Source organism: Lissotriton helveticus, chromosome 7 (genome assembly GCF_964261635.1).
Source record: "Lissotriton helveticus chromosome 7, aLisHel1.1, whole genome shotgun sequence".
Lineage (NCBI taxonomy): Eukaryota > Metazoa > Chordata > Amphibia > Caudata > Salamandridae > Lissotriton > Lissotriton helveticus.
The window spans coordinates 1361339850-1361365166 of NC_136068.1; the positions used below are offsets into that span (position 1 = coordinate 1361339850).

General features: G+C 52.3%; 1 protein-coding gene across 1 annotated transcript in view; it reads right to left on the bottom strand.

Annotated features, from left to right (window-relative positions):
• Positions 1 to 25317, bottom strand: part of STX8 (syntaxin 8) — a 1335619-nt gene that overhangs the window by 728811 nt on the left and 581491 nt on the right. The gene's annotated exons all lie outside the window — the stretch shown is intronic.

Genomic DNA, 25317 nt, shown 5'->3' on the forward strand with positions numbered 1-25317 from the left:
AACCCCACCCGGGAGAAGATCCCCATCAGGGCCCGGCCCACCACGGGGGCCGTCACAGTCCGAAGAGGGATGGCCTCGGGATAGCGGGTGGCGTGGTCTACAAGGACCAGGATGAACCGGTGTCCTTGGGCTGTTCGAGGGTCGAGGGGCCCCACAATGTCTATTCCCACTCGTTCAAACGGGGTGGTGACGACAGGAAAGGGTTGTAACGGTGCTTTGATTTTTCGGCCACTTTTTCCGCTGGCCTGGCAGGTGGGGCAGGCCTTGCAGTGGTTGGTGACATCCTTCCGCATGTGGGGCCAGAAAAAATGGGTCACCAGGCGGTCGTAGGTTTTATCCTGCCCCAGGTGTCCGGCAAGGGGGACATCGTGGGCTAAGTTCAGGAGGAAGTCTCGGAAGCGAAGGGGCACCACCAGCACCCGACTGGCCCCTAGTTCTGCAATTTTCTGCTCGCTGTAGAGCAGGTCTTGGTCCCAGTAGATCCAGTGGGCCCCCGAGGTATCCCCGGTGCTCTGGGCCAGGGCTTGCTGCCGGAGTCCTTCGAGAGAAGGACAGGTTTTTTGCTCGGCCCGGAATTGTTCCTGCGTGGGGCCTCCCTCCTGCCGCCATTGTGCCAGGTCAGGGACGTCCCGAAGCTGGTCGGGTCCTTCTTCGGTTTGGGTCAAAGGAATGGCTTCTGGGGCGGCCTCCTCTGGGATGAGCGCGGGAGGAGGTTCTGGCCACTCGGGCTCTTCTGGGCTGGGGACCGCGCGGGCGGTCATGGCCGCGCGGGCGGTCATGGACCGGGTCGTGACGCAGACCCATTCGGGGAGGCCAAGCATCCCCAGGTGCTCCCTCCGTTCGACAGCTGCCCAGGGAGAGCTTTCAAGGTCGTTTCCTAGGAGGCAGTCCACGGGGGCATCATCGCGGACAGTTACTTTTAACATCCCTGTTACTCCTCCCCACTCGAAGGGGACGCAGGCCATGTGGCATAGGCTTTCGGAGTTGTCGGCTGATCGAACAGGGCAAAGAATGTTCGGCAAGATTTGGTCTGGAGTGACGAGGTGGCGTCGGACCGCCGTTACACTGGCCCCGGTGTCGCGGAGGGCTTCCGCCCGGCGGCCATTGATGTTAACCCATTGACCGTACTTCTGTGTGTTGGCGGGAAGGGGGGCCCGCGGAATCATGTCTCTCTCCCCTAAGCAGACCAGTGCCATGGCGGCGGGTGCCCATTCAGAGGGATCGGTCTCGTACTCCTCTTGGTCTTCCGGGATTATGTCTTCCCCTAGGGCCGCCGCTGCAACTTGGCGGGGAGTCGTGTTCGGATTCTTTGGGCAGTTGGGATCACTGGCGTAGTGGCCGGGTCGCTGGCACCTGTGGCACGTAATGTTGGCCCGGAAACCGGCCCGGACGGCAGGGCTTCCCCGGCCAACCGGGGTCGAGGGGTTTCTGGGGGGTGACGCGGGGCCGGGGTCTCTCCCCCGACCCTGACTTCCTCCTCCCCCTCGGGGGCGATACGATCTGGATACTTCGCTGGGTGCGCTCCGGCCAACTCGGGTGCTTTCCCACCGGTCGGCTTCGGCGGCGAGGTGTCGAGGGTCGGTTAGCTTGCTGTCCAGGAGGTGTTGCCGGAGCTCCACGAAGCAGATGTTCGACAGGTGTTCCCATACGATAAGGTCAAAGAGTTGTTCGTAGGTGGTTACTTTGTTGCCCTTGATCCACCCCTCGAAGGCTCGGCTAAAAAAGTTCACGTACTCCACCCAAGTTGTACCCGGAATCCGTTTGCAGTCGCGGAACCGTTGGCGGTACATCTCAGGTGTGAGCCCGTATCGAGTGAGGAGGGCGGCCTTCATGTGGTCGTAGGAGGTCATCAGCTGGTCCGGGAGTTGCAGCAGGGCGTCCCGCCCTTCGTTGACAAACCTCCCCCATAATCCGGCTCCCCAATCGCTTCGGGGAATCCGGTGGGAGGTCATTGCCACCTCATAGGCTTTAAACCACTGCTGGATATCATCGTTCTTGTGGTATTCCCGGATGACATCTTTGGGGATGTGAACCTTGGGCTCGGTCGAGGCAGACGGGGTCGGTCGTTCGGGGAGCCCGAGGTCTTTATTCTGTTTCTGAATCTCCAGTGCTTTGAGATTGCGCTCATGTTCGTACTCTAGTCTCTTTTCCTCTAGCTCCCTCTGTCTTTGCTTGTCTTCCCGCTCTTCCCTGAGCCGTAAGTGTTCCAGGGTTATTTTTTGTTCTGCCAGCTTGAGTTCCCCATCCAAGCGAAGTCGGGCAAGTTCTAATTCGTGGAGTCTGGTTTTTTCTCTTTCTCGGATCTCTTCCAGGGAGAGATCCGCTCTTTCTTTAGTTGGTGCGGGGCTCGTTTCGGTTGTTTGTGTTCGGGGTACGGCCGTACCTGTTTCTGCCCAAGCTTCTAGGGCTCGTTTGAAGTCTTCCTTTGTGCTAAGACCTGTGGTTGGAAGTCCAAGTTCTATGCAATATTGCTTCAGTTCCCGGTGGTTGTAGTCTTCCAATTTTTCCATCTGAAATTTTTCCGTTGTTCCGCTCTCTATTGACATGGTTGTTGTGTGTGGTGGGGCGAGTGACTTTCTGTACGATTATGCGTAGGTTCGGATCCCGTCGCTGGCCACCAAATGTTAGACGGGGACCCTGAGGGTCGGCCGGATACCGAGGGAGAGATCCCCGAGGGGGACCGTCTCCGGCGATCGTACAGACAAGTACCCTCCCTCCCCACAAACAGGCACCGCACCAAGTCGAGTTCAAGGCTTTATATAAGGTTCTTAAGGCAAGGATATCAGCGATACAGGATAACTTGGACCCGGGGGTCCTCTCACTTCTAGTCTCTGTAGGGAAAGGGGGTAGCGGGACAGTCTTGGTACCGGATCGGTACAGGTAGTGGTAAAAGGCGAGCTCACAATCCTCGAGCTGGAGGGTCTGTGGATCGAGCCGCGGCAGCGCCAGCAGGCCTAGGTGATAGTCTCATAAAGCAGAGGGCCGCGGCCGCGCCAGCAGGCCAAGTCGATGGTTTCACGAGGCAGAGGGCCGCGGCAGCGCCAGCAGGCCAAGACGATGGTTTCACGAGGCAGAGGGCCGCGGCAGCGCCAGCAGGCCAAGACGATGGTTTCACGAGGCAGAGGGCCGCGGCAGCGCCAGCAGGCCAAGACGATGGTTTCACGAGGCAGAGGGCCGCGGCAGCGCCAGCAGGCCAAGACGATGGTTTCACGAGGCAGAGGGCCGCGGCAGCGCCAGCAGGCCAAGACGATGGTTTCACGAGGCAGAGGGCCGCGGCAGCGCCAGCAGGCCAAGACGATGAGTTCTTCTCGGGTCTCTCGACTCCAGGATACAACTGCCTTCCTGGTCTGGCCCTGCCCCAGTTATAGGTCTGGTCCCCTTTGATGTCCGGACCCTCGCGCCTGGGGGCCGGGAGGTCCGGGATGAGGGAGTCCAGACACCCAGCAGGGGGGTGGAGCCAGCGCCCAGGCGGCCTGGGGTGATCGACACCTGGCGGAGGAGAGCCGTTGACGATTCCTTCTCCCATTGACTCGCCAAGTGATCACTCTGCCTCCTGGGAGGATGGTGGGGCCTCGATGTCGGGGCCGGCCGGGCCCGGGGTTAGGGTCGAGTTGAGGCCACGCGGCCTCGTGCTGCAGTGCCCCAAGATGGCGGCTGGGTCGATGTCGTGGGGTAGATGGTGACCCGGGCCAGCTGGGTCCGGAGCTGGTGTCTTGTAGTGGAGGGATTGCAGGGTACTTCGGGTGGTTGTTTGTGGACTCTGGCTGGGGATGCGGGGAGAGCCAGGGTCCTGGTCCCATTGCGGGGCGGGGGGACAGCTCGAACATGCGGCCTGTCCAACAACTCTGCACTCCCTATGCACTCTGCACTCCCTATGCACTCTGCACTCCCTATGCACTCTGCACTCCCTAGCACTCTGCACTCCCTATGCACTCTGCACTCCCTATGCACTCTGCACTCCCTATGCACTCTGCACTCCCTATGCACCCTGCACTCCCTATGCACCCTGCACTCCCTATGCACCCTGCACTCCCTATGCACTCTGCACTCCCTAGCACTCTGCACTCCCTAGCACTCTGCACTCCCTAGCACTCTGCACTCCCTAGCACTCTGCACTCCGCACTCCCGATGCACTCTGCACTCCGCACTCCCTATGCACTCTGCACCCTGCACTCCCTATGCACTCTGCATTCCCTAGCACTCCCTAGCACTCTGCACTCCCTATGCACTCTTCACTCCGCACTCCCTATGCACTCTGCACTCCCTATGCACTCAGCACTCCCTAGCACTCTGCACTCCCTAGCACTCTGCACTCCCTAGCACTCTGCACTCCCTAGAACTCCCTAGCACTCTGCACTCCCTAGCACTCTGCACTCCCTAGCACTCTGCACTCCCTTGCACTCTGCACTCCCTTGCACTCTGCACTCTGCACTCCCTAGCACTCTGCACTCCCTTGCACTCTGCACTCCCTTGCACTCCCTAGCACTCTGCACTCCCTAGCACTCTGCACTCCCTAGCACTCTGCACTCCCTAGCACTCTGCACTCCCTAGCACTCTGCACTCCGCACTCCCTAGTACTCTACACTCCCTATGCACTCTACACTCCCTATGCACTCTGCACTCCCTATGCACTCTGCACTCCCTATGCACTCTGCACTCCCTATGCACTCTGCACTCCCTATGCACCCCCTATGCACTCTGCACTCCCTATGCACTCTGCACTCCCTATGCACTCAGCACTCCTTATGCACTATGCACTCCCTATGCACTATGCACTCCCTATGCACTATGCACTCCCTATGCACTCTGCACTCCCTATGCACTCTGCACTCCCTATGCACTCCCTATGTACCCTGCACTCCCTATGCACTCTGCACTCCTTATGCACTCTGCACTCCCTATGCACTCTGCACTCCCTATGCACTCTGCACTCCCTATGCACTCTGCACTCCCTATGCACCCTGCACTCTGCACTCCCTATGCACTCTGCACTCCCTATGCACTCCCTATGCACTCTGCACTCCCTATGCACTCCCTATGCACCCTGCACTCCCTATGCACTCTGCACTCCCTATGCACCCTGCACCCCCTATGCACTCTGCACTCCCTATGCACTCTGCACTCCCTAGCACTCCCTTGCACTCCCTATGCACTCTGCACTCCCTATGCACTCTGCACTCCCTATGCACTCTGCACTCCCTATGCACCCTGAACTCCCTATGCACTCTGCACTCCCTATGCACTCCCTATGCACTCCCTATGCACTCCCTATGCACTCTGCACTCCCTATGCACTCCCTATGCACTCCCTATGCCCTCTGCACTCCCTATGCACTCCCTATGCACTCCCTATGCCCTCTGCACTCCCTATGCACTCTGCACTCCCTATGCACTCCCTATGCACCCTGCACTCCGCACTCCCTATGCACTCTGCACTCCCTATGCACTCCCTATGCACCCTGCACTCCCTATGCACCCTGCACTCCCTATGCACCCTGCACTCCCTAGCACTCCCTTGCACTCCCTATGCACTCTGCACTCCCTATGCACCCTGAACTCCCTATGCACGCTGCACTCCCTAGCACTCTGCACTCCCTAGCACTCTGCACTCCCTATGCACTCTGCACTCCCTATGCACTCTGCACTCCCTATGCACTCTGCACTCCCTATGCACCCCCTATGCACTCTGCACTCCCTATGCACTCTGCACTCCCTATGCACTATGCACTCCCTATGCACTATGCACTCCCTATGCACTATGCACTCCCTATGCACTATGCACTCTGCACTCCCTATGCACTCTGCACTCCCTATGCACTCTGCACTCCCTATGCACCCTGCACTCCCTATGCACCCTGCACTCCCTATGCACTCTGCACTCCCTATGCACTCTGCACTCCCTATGCACTCCCTATGCACTCTGCACTCCCTATGCACTCTGCACTCCCTATGCACTCTGCACTCCCTATGCACTCTGCACTCCCTATGCACCCTGCACTCCCTATGCACCCTGCACTCCCTATGCACTCCCTTGCACTCCCTATGCACTCCCTTGCACTCCCTATGCACTCTGCACTCCCTATGCACTCTGCACTCCCTATGCACCCTGAACTCCCTATGCACTCTGCACTCCCTATGCACTCCCTATGCACCCTGCACTCTGCACTCCCTATGCACTCTGCACTCCCTATGCACTCCCTATGCACTCTGCACTCCCTATGCACCCTGCACTCCCTATGCACCCTGCACTCCCTATGCACCCTGCACTCCCTATGCACTCTGCACTCCCTATGCACTCCCTTGCACTCCCTATGCACTCCCTTGCACTCCCTATGCACTCCCTTGCACTCCCTATGCACTCCCTTGCACTCCCTATGCACTCTGCACTCTGCACTCCCTATGCACCCTGAACTCCCTATGCACGCTGCACTCCCTATGCACTCTGCACTCCCTATGCACTCCCTATGCACTCTGCACTCCCTATGCACTCTGCACTCCCTATGCACTCCCTATGCACCCTGCACTCCGCACTCCCTATGCACTCCCTATGCACCCTGCACTCCCTATGCACCCTGCACTCCCTATGCACTCTGCACTCCCTATGCACTCTGCACTCCCTATGCACTCCCTTGCACTCCCTATGCACTCCCTTGCACTCCCTATGCACTCTGCACTCCCTATGCACTCTGCACTCCCTATGCACCCTGAACTCCCTATGCACGCTGCACTCCCTATGCACTCTGCACTCCCTAGCACTCTGCACTCCCTAGCACTCTGCACTCCCTATGCACTCTGCACTCCCTATGCACTCTGCACTCCCTATGCACTCTGCACTCCGCACTCCCTATGCACCCCCTATGCACTCTGCACTCTGCACTCCCTATGCACTTTGCACTCCCTATGCACTATGCACTCCCTATGCACTATGCACTCTGTTGGACAGGCCGCATGGTCGGGCTGCCCCCCCTCCCCGCAACGGGACCCGGACCCTGGCTCTCCCTGAATCCCCAACCAGAGTCCCCGGCGACCACATGAAGTACCCTGCAATCCCTCCACCACAAGACACCAGCTCCGGACCCAGCTGGCCCGGGGCACCATCCACACCCCGGCCTCGGCCCAGCCGCCATTTTGGGTACTACAGCACGAGGCCGCGTGGCCTCAACTCGACCCTAACCCTGGGCCCGGCCGGCCCCGACATCGAGGCACCAACCTCCGCCCAGGAGGCAGAGTGACCACTTGGCGAGTCAATGGGAGAAGGAATCGTCAAGGGCTCTCCTCCGCCAGGTGTCGATCACCCCGGGCCGCCCTGGGCGCTGGCTCCACCCCCCTGCTGGGTGTCTGGACTCCCTCATCCCGGACCTCCCGGCCCCCAGGCGCGAGGGTCCGGACATCAAAGGGGACCAGACCTATAACTGAGGCAGGGCCAGACCAGGAAGGGAGTTGTATCCTGGAGTCGAGAGACCCGAGAAGAACTCATCCGTGACTGGCCTGCTGGCGCTGCCGCGGCCCTCTGCCTCGTGAAACCATCGTCTTGGCCTGCTGGCGCTGCCGCGGCCCTCTGCCTCGTGAAACCATCGTCTTGGCCTGCTGGCGCTGCCGCGGCCCTCTGCCTCGTGAAACCATCGCCTTGGCCTGCTGGCGCTGCCGCGGCCCGACTCACAGACTCTCCAGCTCGAGGATTGTGAGCTCGCCTTTTGCCACCCCCTGTACCGACCCGGTACCAAGACTGTCCCGCTACCCCCTTTTCCCTACAGAGACTAGAAGTGAGAGGACCCTCAGGTCCGAGATATCCTGTATCGCCAATATCCTTGCCTTACGAACCTTATATAAAGTATTGAACTCGACCTGGTGTGGTGCCTATTTGTGGGGAGGGAGGTGCCTTGTCTGTACGATCGCCGGAGACGGTCCTCCTCGGGGACCTCTCCCTCAGTATTCGGCCGACCCTCAGAGTCCCCGTCTAACATTGGTGGCCAGCGGAGGGATCCGAACCTACGCATAATCGTACAGAAAGTCACTCGCCCCACGACACACAACCACCATGACAACAGAGAGCGGAACAACGGAAAAATTCCAGATGGAAAAATTGGAAGACTACAACCACCGAGAACTGAAGCAGTATTGCATAGAACTTGGCCTTCCAACCACCGGTCTGAGCACAAAGGAAGACTTCAAACGGGCCCTAGAAGCTTGGGCAGAAACGGGTACGGCCGTACCCCGAACACGAACAACCGAGACGAGCCCCGCACCAACTGAAGAAAGAAGAGCGGGTCTCTCCCTGGAAGAGATCCGAGAAAGAGAAAAAAGCAGACTCCACGAATTAGAACTAGCCCGACTTCGCTTGGATGGAGAACTCAAGCTGGCGGAACAAAAAATAACTCTGGAACACTTACGGCTCCGAGAGGAGCGAGAAGAGAAGCAAAAACAGAGAGAGCTAGAGGAAAAGAAACTAGCGTACGAACATGAGCGCAATCTCAAGGAACTGGAAATCCAGAAACAGAATAAAGAACTCGGGTTCCCCTAACGACCGACCCTGCCTGCCTCTACCGAGCCCAAGGTTCACATCCCCAAAGATGTCATCCGGGAATACCACAAGAACGATGATATACAGCAGTGGTTTAAAGCCTATGAGGTGGCCATGACCTCCCACCGGATTCCACGGAGCGACTGGGGAGCCGGATTATGGGGGAGGTTTGTCAACGAAGGGCGGGACGCCCTGCTGCAACTCCCGGACCATCTGATGACATCCTACGACCACATGAAGGCCGCCCTCCTCACTCGATACGGGCTCACACCCGAGATGTACCGCCAGCGGTTCCGCGACTGCAAACGGATTCCGGGTACGACCTGGGTGGAGTACGTGAACTTCTTTAGTCGAGCCTTCGAAGGGTGGATCAAGGGCAACAAAGTGACCACCTACGAACAACTTTTTGACCTTATCGTATGGGAGCACCTGTCGAACAACTGCTTCGTGGAACTCCGGCAACACCTCTTGGACAGTAAACTAACCGAACCTCGGCAACTCGCCGCCGAAGCCGACCGGTGGGAAAGCACCCGAGTTGGCCGGAACGGACCCAGCGAATCATCCAGACCGTACCCAGGGCCCCATCGCCCCCGGGGAGGAGGAGGAGGAGGCCAGGGTCGGGGGAGAGACCCCAGCCCCTTGTCACCCACAAGCAGCCCCTCGACCCCGGTCGGCCGAGGGAGCCCAGCCATCCGGGCCGGTTTCCGGGCCAACGTTATGTGCCACAGATGCCAACGACCCGGCCACTACGCCAGTGATCCCAACTGCCCAAAGAATCCGAACACTACCCCCCGCCAGGTCGCAGGGGCCGCCCTAGGGGAAGAACTAATCCCGGAAGACCAAGAAGAGTACGAGACCGACCCCTCTGAGTGGGCACCAGCCGCCATGGCGCTGGTCTGCTTGGGGGAGAGGGAGATGATTCCGCGGGCCCCCCTTCCCGCCAACACGCAGAAGTACAGTCAGTGGGTCAACATCAATGGCCGCCGGGCGGAAGCCCTCCGCGACACCGGGGCCAGTGTAACGGCGGTCCGACGCCACCTTGTCACTCCCGACCAAATCCTGCCGAACATTCTTTGCCCTGTCCGATCAGCAGACAATTCCGAAAGTCTATGCCACATGGCCTGCGTCCCCTTCGAGTGGGGAGGAGTAACAGGGATGTTAAAGGTAACTGTCCGCGATGATGCCCCCGTGGATTGCCTCCTAGGAAACGACCTCGAAAGCTCTCCCTGGGCAGCTGTCGAACGGAGGGAACACCTGGGGATGCTCGGCCTCCCCGAATGGGTCTGCGTCACGACCCGGTCCATGACCGCCCGCGCGGTCCCCAGTCTAGAAGAGCCCGAGTGGCCGGAACCTCCTCCCGCGCTCATCCCAGAGGAGGCCGCCCCAGAAGCCAGTCCCTCGACCCAAACAGAAGAAGGATCCGACCAGCTTCGGGACGTCCCTGACCTGGCACAATGGCGTCAGGAGGGAGGCCCCACTCAGGAACAATTCCGGGCCGAACAGAAAACATGTCCCTCTCTCGAAGGACTCCGGCAGCAAGCCCTGGCCCAGAGCACAGGGGATACCTCAGGGGCCCACTGGATCTACTGGGACCAAGACCTGCTCTACAGCGAGCAGAAAATTGCAGAACTAGGAGCCAGTCGGGTACTGGTGGTGCCCCTTCGCTTCCGAGACTTTCTCCTGAACTTAGCCCACGATGTCCCCCTTGCCGGACACCTGGGACAGGATAAAACCTACGACCGCCTGGTGACCCATTTTTTCTGGCCCCAAATGCGAAAGGATGTCGCCAACCACTGCAGGGCCTGCCCCACCTGCCAGGCCAGCGGAAAAAGTGGCCGAAAAATCAAAGCACCTTTACAACCCTTTCCTGTCGTCACCACCCCGTTCGAACGAGTGGGAATAGACATTGTGGGGCCCCTCGACCCCCGAACAGCCCAAGGACACCGGTTCATCCTGGTCCTAGTATACCACGCCACCCGCTATCCCGAGGCCATCCCTCTTCGGACTGTGACGGCCCCCGTGGTGGGCCGAGCCCTGATGGGGATCTTCTCCCGGGTGGGGTTCCCCCGGGAGGTCGTCAGCGACAGGGGCACGAACTTTATCTCCCGATATATGAAGTCTCTCTGGCAACAATGCGGGGTCACCTACAAATTCACGACCCCCTATCACCCGCAAGGAAACGGACTGGTCGAGAGGTTCAACCGCACCCTCAAGGGAATGATTATGGGCCTAGAGGAACCCCTTCGACGCCAGTGGGACGTGCTACTTCCATGCCTCCTATTTGCCTATCGGGAGGTCCCGCAGAAATCCCTCGGCTTCAGCCCATTTGAACTCCTGTACGGGCACCCCGTCCGGGGCCCCCTCAGCCTAGTCAAGGAAGGTTGGGAGCAGCCTCCCCAGAAAACTCCCCCGGACATCTACAGGTATCTCCTGGCTCTCCGCAACCAGACCCGGCGGTTCCGAGAAACCGCCAAAGCCAATCTCGAGGCCAGTCAGGAGGACATGAAGAGATGGTACGATCAGCACGCATCCTCCATTGAGTTCGAACCGGGACAACGGGTCTGGGTGATGTCCCCGGTTGAACCCTGTGCACTCCAAGACAAATGGTCCGGACCCTTCAAGGTGATCGAGCGCAAGGGGCCCGTCACCTATTTAATCGACATGGAGACTGCCCGGAACCCTCTACGGGTCCTCCATGCCAACAGGCTCAAACCCCATTTTGTGCAATCCGAACTCAGCCTCCTGATGGCTACCGATAACGGGACGGAAGAAGACTCCGAACCCCTTCCGGACTTACTGAGGACCCTCGAGCGGGATGGCTCAGTGGAAGGGGTCCAGCTCTCCGAGGCCCTGTCCCCGGAGCAACGCCAAGACTGCCAAGCACTCCTGAGGCGGTTCGCCTCCCTGTTCTCCCTCACACCCGGAGTCACCCCCTGGTGCCTTCACGATGTGGACACCGAGGACAGCCCTCCTATTCGACACCGGGCGTACCGCGTACCAGACCGGGTGCGCGCCTGCATCCAGACCGAGGTGTCCAAAATGCTGACCCTAGGAGTGATCGATCCCTCCGACAGCCCCTGGGCCAGCCCAGTCGTCCTGGTTCCCAAGGCGGCCGCCCCGGGCGTTGCTCCGGTTCTGCGTGGACTATCGGGGGCTGAATGCAGTTACCAGGACCGACGCTCACCCCATCCCCCGGGCAGATGAGCTAATTGACCGGATGGGGGCCGCCCGCTACCTGAGCATCCTCGACCTAACAGCGGGCTACTGGCAGATCGCCCTCACCCCTAGGGCCCAAGAACGTTCCGCCTTCTCTACCCCGGACGGGCACTACCACTTTAAAGTAATGCCCTTCGGCATGAAAAACGCTCCGGCAACGTTCCAACGGCTGGTGAACCAGGTACTGGCGGGCCTGGAAGACTTCAGCGCCGCCTACCTGGACGACATTGCTGTGTACAGCCACCAGTGGACCGACCACCTCCGCCACCTGCGGGAGGTTCTACACGCCCTCCAGCAAGCCGGCCTCACCATCAAGGCCAGCAAGTGCCAGGTTGGCCAAGGGTCCGTGACCTACCTGGGACACCAAGTGGGAAGCGGGCTGGTGGCCCCTCTCCAGCTCAAGATTGCCGCCATCCAGGCCTGGCAACCCCCTACGACCCAAACGGAGGTCCGGGCCTTCCTGGGGCTCACCGGATACTACCGGCGGTTCGTGAAGGACTATGGCAGCATCGTGGGGCCCCTCACAGAGCTCACCTCCAAGAAGAGCCCCAAAACAGTCAACTGGACCCCGGACTGCCAATCGGCCTTCGAGAAATTAAAGACCGCCATGTGCACGGCCCCCGTGCTCCAGGCTCCCGACTACAGCCGGGAATTCATTGTGCAGACGGACGCCTCCGATCATGGTGTGGGGGCCGTCCTCTCCCAACTCAACCCCGAAGGGGTCGACCAACCCGTGGCCTTCATCAGCAGACGCCTACTGCCCCGAGAACAGCGCTGGAGCACCATTGAGAGGGAGGCCTTCGCCGTAGTCTGGGCACTCAAGAAGCTCCGGCCCTACCTCTTCGGCACCCCCTTCCGGGTGCAAACAGACCACCGACCCCTGCAATGGCTGATGCAAATGCGGGGGGAGAACCCGAAGCTGTTGCGCTGGTCCATCTCCCTGCAGGGGATGGACTTCACGGTGGAACATCGTCCAGGCCAGGACCACGCCAACGCCGACGGCCTGTCACGCTTTTTCCGCCTCAGCGAGGAGAGTCCCCAGGAAGATGGCTGACTCTCCCCGCCTTCAGCTGGGGGGGACGCATGTTGGACAGGCCGCATGGTCGGGCTGCCCCCCCTCCCCGCAACGGGACCCGGACCCTGGCTCTCCCTGAATCCCCAACCAGAGTCCCCGGCGACCACCCGAAGTACCCTGCAATCCCTCCACCACAAGACACCAGCTCCGGACCCAGCTGGCCCGGGGCACCATCCACACCCCGGCCTCGGCCCAGCCGCCATTTTGGGTACTACAGCACGAGGCCGCGTGGCCTCAACTCGACCCTAACCCTGGGCCCGGCCGGCCCCGACATCGAGGCACCAACCTCCGCCCAGGAGGCAGAGTGACGACTTGGCGAGTCAATGGGAGAAGGAATCGTCAACGGCTCTCCTCCGCCAGGTGTCGATCACCCCGGGCCGCCCTGGGCGCTGGCTCCACCCCCCTGCTGGGTGTCTGGACTCCCTCATCCCGGACCTCCCGGCCCCCAGGCGCGAGGGTCCGGACATCAAAGGGGACCAGACCTATAACTGAGGCAGGGCCAGACCAGGAAGGGAGTTGTATCCTGGAGTCGAGAGACCCGAGAAGAACTCATCCGTGACTGGCCTGCTGGCGCTGCCGCGGCCCTCTGCCTCGTGAAACCATCGTCTTGGCCTGCTGGCGCTGCCGCGGCCCTCTGCCTCGTGAAACCATCGTCTTGGCCTGCTGGCGCTGCCGCGGCCCTCTGCCTCGTGAAACCATCGCCTTGGCCTGCTGGCGCTGCCGCGGCCCGACTCACAGACTCTCCAGCTCGAGGATTGTGAGCTCGCCTTTTGCCACCCCCTGTACCGACCCGGTACCAAGACTGTCCCGCTACCCCCTTTTCCCTACAGAGACTAGAAGTGAGAGGACCCTCAGGTCCGAGATATCCTGTATCGCCAATATCCTTGCCTTACGAACCTTATATAAAGTATTGAACTCGACCTGGTGTGGTGCCTATTTGTGGGGAGGGAGGTGCCTTGTCTGTACGATCGCCGGAGACGGTCCTCCTCGGGGACCTCTCCCTCAGTATTCGGCCGACCCTCAGAGTCCCCGTCTAACACACTCCCTATGCACTATGCACTCCCTATGCACTATGCACTCTGCACTCCCTATGCACTCTGCACTCCCTATGCACTCTGCACTCCCTATGCACTCCCTATGCACCCTGCACTCCCTATGCACTCTGCACTCCCCATGCACTCTGCACTCCCTATGCACTCTGCACTCCCTATGCACTCTGCACTCCCTATGCACTCTGCACTCCCTATGCACCCTGCACTCCCTATGCACCCTGCACTCCCTATGCACCCTGCACTCCCTATGCACTCTGCACTCCCTATGCACTCTGCACTCCCTATGCACTCCCTATGCACTCTGCACTCCCTATGCACCCTGCACTCCCTATGCACCCTGCACTCCCTATGCACCCTGCACTCCCTATGCACTCTGCACTCCCTATGCACTCCCTTGCACTCCCTATGCACTCTGCACTCCCTATGCACCCTGAACTCCCTATGCACTCTGCACTCCCTATGCACTCTGCACTCCCTATGCACTCCGCACTCCCTATGCACTCTGCACTCCCTATGCACTCCCTATGCACCCTGCACTCCCTATGCACTCCGCACTCCCTATGCACTCTTCACTCCCTATGCACTCTTCACTCCCTATGCACTCTGCACTCCCTATGCACTCTGCACTCCCTATGCACTCTCTATGCACTCCCTATGCACTCTGCACTGCCTATGCACCCTGCACTCCCTATGCACCCTGCACTCCCTATGCACCCTGCACTCCCTATGCACTCTGCACTCCCTATGCACTCTGCACTCCCTATGCACTCCCTATGCACTCCCTATGCACCCTGCACTCCCTATGCACTCTGCACTCCCTATGCACTCTGCACTCCCTATGCACTCTGCACTCCCTAGCACTCTGCACTCCCTAGCACTCTGCACTCCCTTGCACTCCCTAGCACTCTACACTCCCTAGCACTCTACACTCCCTAGCACTCTACACTCCCTAGCACTCCCTAGCACTCTGCACTCCCTTGCACTCCCTAGCACTCTGCACTCCCTAGCACTCCCTAGCACTCTGCACTCCCTAGCACTCTGCACTCCCTAGCACTCTGCACTCCCTAGCACTCTGCACACCCTGCACTCCCTAGCACTCCCTAGCACTCCCTAGCACTCTGCACTCCCTAGCACTTACCTTTAACTTGAACACGAGAGCAACGAGACACACAAAGGGGAGACGACATAAGACGGAACACGGAGCAAAAGTATAAACAAAATGCTGCTTACCTGATCGGAAATCACAACAACTTCCTGGCAACGTAAATCTCGTCGACCACTCCGGCTAAAAACACTTCCAAAAAGACGAAAACATCACGGGAGAAAAAAAAAATAAACGCCCACAGCCACATGACGTCAGAAAAGAGGCAGGATGAGAAAAACATCGCCGAAACGCCCACGAATCGCCTCGAACGATGACAGGCAGATCTCACTTCCAATGGCTAGCCTCCATTTATGGAGGTAGCCAATGGAAGTGAGAGGCGTAACAAAGCACCATACTCTTCACAAAAGATTTCGCCTGCGCGAACCGCTGCTTGCGCAGCTTTTCGCCAGGTCGAAAAAGCAGCCTCACTTCAAAGGTAAAAACAAAAGGAAACCCTCTGTTGCAATCACCCGAGGGTCCTTTAATGCCCTCTGCAGCGTCAGCTAAAGGTTGACAGATGAACTGGGGAGAGAGTGCTAGCGTCTGTCGTTGACCAACGACCACACTTACAAGTTTAAACAATATTTTTAAGGTTTCTGTCATAGGGGAATTCTGCCCTTCTGTTTACGAGGTCCTAATTACTCTATGTTCAGCAATGGAGAACTTACCCATTCATTTCTGTGCTTAACTATTTGCCTCTATCTGCCACAGTCGAGTATCTGGAAAAGTTAGCAGAATTAGTAGGCTTGTGAAGGGTGACAAAGAAATAGTTTTAGGTGACTTTAATGTACATGCAGATATGGGCAATTTAGAACTTTTACAGGAAGTAAATCAACCCTCAAATACAGCAGGGCATACTGTTGATTAAAAGTTTGCTCCAGGAGGTACAGTTAAGGTAAATAAATATCAGCCAATGACATGGACTCATCACTACCGTATCACCCTTTTTGTGAGTGGACTAGCCAAAAATGGAGCATATCTGATAGTATTGATAGTAAACGGACATCTATGAGAGTTTAGAACAAGATAGATACTACTAAGGCAAGTGAGCTGTTTAATAATCTCTGGGCGCCAGGGGACTATTCACGAAATATGGGTTATGTATATGGTTATTTTTATAGCAATCTGTATGATACTTTCGATCAAATTAACTCGTAGCCATTCAAAACTAAGAAATAATCTATGGCTCACTAAGGGGAGGAGATGTGTAGTTGCGGCTAGAGCTGCCAAATTTAGAACTGTATATATATGAGGCCAAGGAAAACCCTGGTCTAACAGATGCACAGCTTGTAGGCTATATGCCTTTTCAAAAATTATCTTTGTTACAAAATCATGTGAGTTGAATGTATGGTCACATTTTATTTAAAGCTCAAAATTATTCATACTGATAAACAAACATAATCAAAACATTACTTGAAATGCATTGTTTTTTTGCAAACAAGTATTATTTATACTTCAAACTGAAAAAACGTTCTTGAAATCAATTCGATGATAGACACATATTTTGCTTTACATTACTAAAAAAACTAAACATTGTTAAACTATTGTGCGTTTAACCCAATGCATTTCGGGTTCAAACTGAACCCTTCTTCAGGGGATGCACAGTTCAAGAATATACAATGCAAGCCTTGAGATGATGCAGTTTCGATTTCGAAGTTTCTACGGGACCTAGAAAAACAGCAACACATGAACATGTCTCCAATACTTACATTTATGACATATTAACACGGGAGAAAATACCTTCACACGTGTGTAAAAACAACAGACTGTCTGTTGTTTTTACACACGTGTGAAGGTATTTTCTCCCGTGGCTCTCTAGCCTGTTTGTTTCCTCTGGTGTTAATATGTCATAAATGTAAGTATTGGAGACATGTTCATGTGTTTCTGTTTTTCTAGGTCCCGTAGAAACTTCGAAATCGAAACTGCATCATCTCAAGGCTTGCATTGTATATTCTTGAACTGTGCATCCCCTGAAGAAGGGTTCAGTTTGAACCCGAAATGCATTGGGTTAAACGCACAATAGTTCACAATGTTTAGTTTGTTTAGTAATGTAAAGCAAAATATGTGTCTATCATTGAATTGATTTCAAGAACGTTTTTTCAGTTTGAAGTATAAATAATACTTGTTTGCAAAAAACAATGCATTTCAAGTAATGTTTTGAATATGTTTGTTTATCAGTATGAATAATTTTGAGCTTTAAATAAAATGTGACCATACATTCAACTCACATGATTTTGTAACAAAGATAATTTTTGAAAAGGCATATAGCCTACAAGCTGTGCATCTGTTAGACCAGGGTTTTCCTTGGCCTCATATATATACTTTTAGCACTTGGTAGGGAGGTGGCACTATCCCTCACATTCAGAAGCACGCTAAGATTGCTAATTTAGTGATAATATAGGATTACCAGTACTTTACTAGGTGTGCTGATCCACTCTCTTTCACTCAAATTTAGAACTGTGCCACCAGGTTTTAATCTCATCCTAGACTCAAAATCCTGTGATTATGGGCATATCACTTAATATCCAGTGCTTAAAAAAGTGTAACACATTCTGGTGCTCATGTAAACCACTCTACTGCTCTTGGTCCAGGTTCTCTCTACAATAAATAAATAGATATTAGATTGGACGGACTAAAAGCAAGGTAGAAAGGAATGTGGAGAAGATCCTATTGAAACCAAACTAGACAGGCTATAAAAATCAACTGGGAAAATACAAACAGCTGCTTCTTAGAGAAAAAAACTCCTACCAGGTTACTTCATTTTTTGCCAACTTCGCTAGGTAACTATTTCAGACAGTATCTAACTTTACAAAACCAAGCTGTATGGTTCCATCTATTGCTAATTCACAAACAATTTATGATCGGCAGGCCAGTTATTTTAGCAATAAGTTTGAGACTATTCATGCTTCCATGAGTTCAGATAGTCAGAAAGTAAATCAAGAGATTGTTGTCCCTGCTAACGTCACTTAAGAAGATAATCGAGTTGTTCACTTCCTTGAGTGAAGGGACATATTTAGGCCCTGAAAAGTGGTTCAACAGATGATATCTGCACTGTTAGAACTTTAAAAGAGCTGACTTTGGTTACTGCTCCTCCTATTTTTTTCCATCCTTAACTCTCTTTTTATTGGTGGGGCAGTAGCTCGGGATTGGAAGATATATGTAGTTGGATCCAGAGTAAGTTGTAAATTATAAATCCAGTTATCTTTTTCCAGTAGCTGTGTAGTTGGGGGAACATTTTCTTGTTCAATGGCTAGCCCGAAGTTTAGAGGAGCATATACTACTTGATGATTAGTCAAATGGGTTTCATAGCCGAGTTCAGCTGCTCTCCAAGGGGCGTAACAAAGGCCCTCGCAGTACTCGCAGTGTGGGGCGGGGCCCTCAGGCTTACCCATACTGGAAGGGGACACCTCAGCCTCTACTGATATGAGTACGAGGGGTCCCTAAAGCATATCTTGCAAGGGGATGGGGGGCTCACGTTTTGTTACGCCAATGTGCTGTCCAATCAGTTACTGATTTTTTAAGAACTGATGTGGACCAATGAAATACTCAGTCTGTCTGCTGTCTTTTGCAGGGTTGATCACATCACTTTGATTGAGTGACATGAAGAGGTAGGAATAAGATGACGTGCTCGAAACTGGTACAGGACCTTAGTAGACAACACAACATTTACGTTAATGTTACATTCATATTGTTTCCAAAAGACTACCATAAGTTGAGGAGTTCACGAGGCTTGGCCCTCTCACCTATCCTGATTAACACGCACATTCATTCGCTAGCGAGACTCCACAAACGTTTTGGTGTCTGCATCATCTTTTATGTGGATGACACTCTGTTAATTCTAAGGCTTGAAAGACTATTACAGAAGCTACTGAAAGTGTTGACGGGATGCCTTTTTCATCAGTATTGCATTAGAGGAACAGCAATTACCTAAAACGAATGGAGATTCTGTTGCTGGGGAAAGTAACGTGGTCTCGATCTCTATGACTCAGAAGCTTGGGGATATTACTTTAACAACAGCAAGGATGAAGAGTCTTCTTAATTATTGATAGTGATTTAAGCCTAGTTCTACAAATTAATTCAGTTGTTAGGTCTTGCTTTCTACAAGTAAAGTTGCAGGCCATAGTCTATTCTCCAATATGAGTAAGATTTTGCCATTCATCCGTGAGGAATACTAAGCCATGTTGTTCAATTTGGCTAATAATTCTAGACTAGACATTGCTAATATTTGTTACTTAGGACTTCCATCTAATTCTCTATAACATCTACAATGGTTTAAAAAATCATGCTGCTAGAAAACATTTTTAAACTCTCGGCATGCTCTTCACTGGTTACCTGTGGAATAGTGTATACACTTGATGGTACCATCTCTCCTACTCTACCCCTCCTTGCACCATCGGACACATCTTTGACTATACCGATCCCCCAAAACAAACCTTTCTAAACTCTTCCCCTCCAAAAACCCTTTTTACTCATCCAAAAGCCTCTTTCTAATGCTATAACCTAAAAAAAGAAATCCTTTACTCTTCTATCCCTCCACTATCCTTTTCAATCAAAATAACAGACTAACATGTTCACTTCTCTAATTCCATATTCCACTATACTAATTCAACACTAATCCTTTATTGGTTCCAGAGTAGCGCGCTTCTCGCCAACAAAGCATTTCAACATCTCATCAGGGTTACAAGCGCTATATAAATGCAAACCTTTTTTCCTTTTTTACCCCTCTCCAACCCTTCTCAATCCAAATAACTGACTAACATATCCACCGCTCAAATTACTTCATATTTCACTATACTAGTTTTCGACACTAATCATTTATAGGTTATAGGTAACCTGCTACTCGCCAGAAAAGCGCTTCAACACCCAATCAGGGGTAACAGGTGCTATATGAATGCAAACCTTTCTTTCCCTTCTATCCCTCCGCTATCCTTCTCACTCCAAATAACTGACTAATATCCACCACTCAAATTACTTTCATATTTCGCCATCCTAATTTATCACTAATGCTTTATGGGTTCCGGAGTAGCGTGCTACTCGCCAGAAAAAGCGCTTCAACACCCCATCAGGGGTTAGAAGCGCTATATAAATACAAACCTTCTTTCCTCTTCTATTCTTCTGCTATCCTTCCGAATCCAAATAACTGACTAACATGTCCATCACTTAAAATTTACTTGCATGTTTCACTATACTAATTCAACACTAATCCTCTATGGGTCCGGGAGTAGTGTGCTACTTGCCGAAAAAGCGCTTCGCCGCCTAGTCAGGGGTAGTAAGCGCTATACAAATGCAATTACAATACAATTAGAAAGTCCTTCACAGAAAAGGGCCCAAGTTCTATCAAATTTTGCTCCCAGATATTCCTCAGAAAACCAATAGGGGGAGAGCTAGGACAGGTGGACGGCCGTCCTTGTCCCTAAATGTAATTATAAACCAACTAAGACGGCCACATTAAATGACTGTCTGACACTAGAGTGTCTAGCACCTCAAAGGTTTGTTAAGAAAACCCTCGCACACCAACATAGTTGGTGTCATGCTTCATCATCGGGTCCCAGCTGAGTAGCCGAATGCTACTCAGCTGTGCTGCAACACCTGTTTACAGTGGCACGGGTTGAGGTGTGAGTGAATGTGATGAAGTGAGTGTAATTGTAAAAATACCTCCAGGATTCTACCTATTAATTTATTCCTGGTGATCCTGGGTATGTTTAAAAACAAGAGAGTGGATAATAAGCTGCGGATACTATGTGTAGCCTGTTATTACCCTTTGATAGTCGACATGTTTCAACCCATTAAAAAATATATTGGGGCTTTCTTCAGGACCTCTCAAATAAAGTGAGTGACGTGAAGAAGTGAGTGGTAAACCATCTACCACGTGTTAAAGCATTTTTAGTACTCTCGCATATGGTCCTGGGGGGAGGAGCCTTTTTTAAGTCACATATTGGTGAGAAGGTCTCGTCCGTGGTTTCACCGATTATGGTTTCCTGAGGAAGCCTGCAATATGATTAGTGTATCTATCAATGAGAGGACCCACACTCGGACAGAACTCCCAGCATATACAGTACTCTTTAGCACGAGTACTAAAAATGCTTTAACACGTGGTAGATGTTTTACCACTCACATTTGCTGCTGTATTTGAAGGTGCTAAAGTTGTTGCTTTTACTAGTAAAAGTATTTAGCTAATGTTGGGCTTTTCCTGGAGCTCTTCGCTTGTACCAGGGTAGCTTCGAAATATTTTGAAGGCACACCTATCAAAAGATCTAAAACCCGGTTTTAAATCTTAGATCCCATTATCAGCTACAGAACCAAAGAGAGAAGAGCCGGAAAGAAAATAAGATCTAAAGAAATTGCTTAGCATGTGGTAAGTTTAGCCACAGTGACCTTCTCATAGAGATTGCATGCATGTACTCAGGTGCCAGCACATGTTATGCTTCCTTTGGCAGTCTAATCGAAAGATTCAAAGTGATCATATCCTCATGTAAAGCCTCCTGACATCTTCTAACTTTTCCTTTGGGCTGGATGGCAAGGATACTACTATACTAAACTCATATGCCCCTAATGTCGACGCCCAGCACTTCTATGTTGACCTCCAGGACCTGTTGGAGGGTAGTGTGGGTTCACCCATATACTGGGCAGGTGATTTTATTTGCATTTTGGATTGTGAGATGGATCTGTTACGACCTAGGGGGGAGGGTACAAAACTTTTAATGGTAGACTCCCTCTAGGCAGTGATGAGTAACTTCAGTTATCTGGATGGCTGGCGGATGCTTCACCCGGTGGGGCACGAGTACACCTGCCACTCCAGGATACACAATACCTACCACAGTTGCAGCAAGATTTGGAGGAGGAAGTCACCCTGGAGGAGCTAGGTACCGCCATAAAAGCGCTCCATAGATCCAAAGCTCTAGCTTGGAATGGATTTCCATGGAGTTTTATCAGACTTACTCTACTGTGCTAAAGGTGAAATTATTGGAGGTTTTTCTTTAAGCGAGGAGGGGGCGGGGGTTCATGCACACGGAGGCAGAGCACAAGGTCAGAAATGTAGACAGTTTTGTGCGTGGACTTGAGACTTCGATCAAGTTCTGGAACAAACTCTCTCTTTCTGTGATGGGTAGAGCAGCCATAGTAAAGATGGCCTTTCTCCAGCGTTGCCTGTACCTTGTACTCACTTTTCCCGCTTGAAGCCAGGTTTTTTTGCAGACTGGATTATCTGGTGGCTTCCCTGATTTGGGCTGGGAAGCGCAGTCGGGTAGCATTGGCAGTGCCCACAAGGGACATGGAGAATGGAGGATAGGCTGTCCCAGATATCCAGTATTATTACTATGCAGCGTATTTGGAGCCAAACTGGAATAAGTAGCTGCTTGGGGATAGGATTGGGAGGGATACTTTGCTGTAGTTGTTGAAGCGAGGGAGCAGTTCATATCACCCACTGCCATATCTAGTTAAGGTTATAGCTGAGATCATTGAGAAGGTGGTCCGGAAAGTTATCTGTAGAGCTCCCTTTAACAGAGAACCGCAACTGTTGGATCTCATGCCCTTTCGTGTAATAGATGCCGACATATCCATGGAACAATAGAGAGAGGGGTGAATTCCGGGTGGCAGGGATCATTTTTAACATTACGCCAAACTGGAGAATGTTGCGAATAATTTTCCAGCGGTGCCGCAGCCTTTGGAGGAGATTAGTGGACTAATTGGGTTGGGCGACCCTGAGGTTCGACATGCTTAAGAAGTCGTAAACAGTGATAAAAGCCTGGGAGTATGAGTAGGAGAGCCCATTACGGACACCTATTGGGCTTGCTCGCAACTTTGGGGCGCACAGTGTCCAATAATAATAGATTCAAGCTATTCCATTTAAATTTTTTACACCATACCTACATGACACATTTCACAGTAAATAGAATGGATCCCTCTAGAGGGCTAAATGGGAGTGCTGTGGAGTGGTGGGTGCTACCTTTTTGTATTTAGCATGGGAGAGCATTGAGGGCCAAACCTTCTGGGGGCAAGTGTTACCAGAAACTGAGGCAGCCACCGGGGAAACAACCTCTCTAAATGCCGATCGCCTGCCTGCTGGGCGTGGTAGATAGATGTAGAGAACGCAAAATTCTATACAAGCTTGCTCAGCTGTCTTTCTTTGGCGAAACGTCGCATGATTATTGTTTGGTTGGGCACTAGGGTGCTGTTTGTAGCTCAGTGGTTGAGAGATTTAATGGTGTGGTGGTGGCAGAGGAACACCACATGTGGCTGTCCTGCAGTGATCAGAGGACACCGGAAGAGATATTGGTCTGATCCCAACTGCTTGAACACGATGAATTGGTTCATTTACAAGTCTGCCCTCTCCACCGTCTGGTCCTCCCTGACGCTTTAATGGTTAACATGAGGAATGTACCCAGTTCTGTAGTTGCTTTTGCCTGGTACTTTATTGGGACCTTATGTATGATTCTGAAACTCTGGCACGAATTGTTCCTTATTGTTTCTGTTTTTTCTTAAAACCAATAAAACCATATTTTTTTTAAAGAAAGAAATTTTTCCTCTGGACAGACGTTCCATTCGTTGATGCATCAACTCCCAGCTACTGAAATGACATAATTGAGCCACTATTATACCTATTCTCATGGAGGACTAGCATACCTTCCAGCCCATGAAGTCCGTCTTTCCGATTTCTTTCATGGGTTGCGGTGAAGAAGCTGAAACAACCAGTGAACGCTGAGTGATTGTATTACATAAAATCAAGGGATCCAATTCTTTAGCATTATATTTCTTTCCAAGATTGCTGATCATCGGTCTCAATGAAAATAGAGTAAGGGACGTTTGTGTAACTAATGTGTATTTGGTCTAAGGTGGGAATAGTATAGATGTTATTCACACCAATCTAAAATAACATGGAAAGTAGAAAAATGCTTTTAACTAAATTGACTGGAGTAAACTTTCTTTTGTTAAGACAATCATTTTTCAAGATTAGTAATTATGAAACCGATAGCCGTACAAGCAGGCATCATGTGAACGAGGATCTAGAATATGCTCTAGTCATTTGAATATAAAAACAAGAACAGTTGAGTTTAGTGATTTAATCTGCCCCATTATATACTACGCAGCTGGTTAGGAATGTTTTTAATATTCTACCGGAATACGCTGCTGATTGTGGATCTATTCCTGCAAGTATTCACTATTGAGGAGTGGAATTTTTAGCACATTAATGTCCATTTTTGCATTTATGCACACTAGCTCAAGGGTAGAAAACTATGCACGCTATTCACACTAAATTGAAAAAATCTATTTGGATGGCGTATACCCTCGGAGTTAAAAATAAGGATGTATTAAACTCATTTGAGTGAAATTGCCGTTCTTTAAGAGAATAATTTTTTAAGAAAAAAGCAGGGTTTACGTATTAAATTGGTCAGCTCTTGGTTTGGAAATCAAAACTGGAATTGATTATTATTGAAAGATAATAGACAACAAAATATTCTTTTGTCAATATTTTGTTGATCAATAATTTAAAAAAGAAACAGTTTCTAAATGTTTTTACCGAGAATATATAGAAAACTCAGAACCAAGGTATTTTGAAAAGCCAGTTAATCCGCCTCATAACTAACTAATGGTTTATCATCATGATTACCGCCTATCGTTCCTAAAGCCCGAAAGAGCCCAATTATCACACTTACCTATGTCCACTTTATGCCCCACGGCCTACCCAGTGATCCTAACGATATACATACACTTGCTGCTACCAGCTGGGCCTGGTTTAAACTACTACAATATTATGGTGCTAAAACCATGAACTCCCCCCATCTCCCACTGATGAAGAATCCTTGGCTTCCACTCACCCTGGAGCTATTGGTACAGCGTTCACTGAGCATGCATGGTTTAAAGACACTGGTGACTATTTACAGATGGCATCCTCAAGCCCAGCTCCGCCCAGGGTTGTGAGCGGCCAACTAAACTCCAATTATGGCTTTTTTTACAATCATTCCTTGCTTGCATTAAGGTCCAGCGCACCCCTGGAATACCATTGTTGGTCTGGAGCAATGGCCTATGGGAAGTAAATATTGATGAGGAAGAGAAACCTTAGCTTGGGCATCAGAGAAATAGCTTGGAGGGGGATGGGGCAAGACAGGTCCTAGGTTTTTAACAAAGGGCAGAGGATACAGCCCGTTTGCAAGGAAGTAGCTATCATTAGTGAAGCAGTTGCAAGAGCACTGAGGCCCACAGGTGTGATGGGCCCACCGCTTCAAAGTTGGGACTATCTTACGTTACAAAAGGGGCGTAGGGTCTCATATTCCTTTCTAGAATTACAGCTGAGGGCACGCTTCTACAGAGAG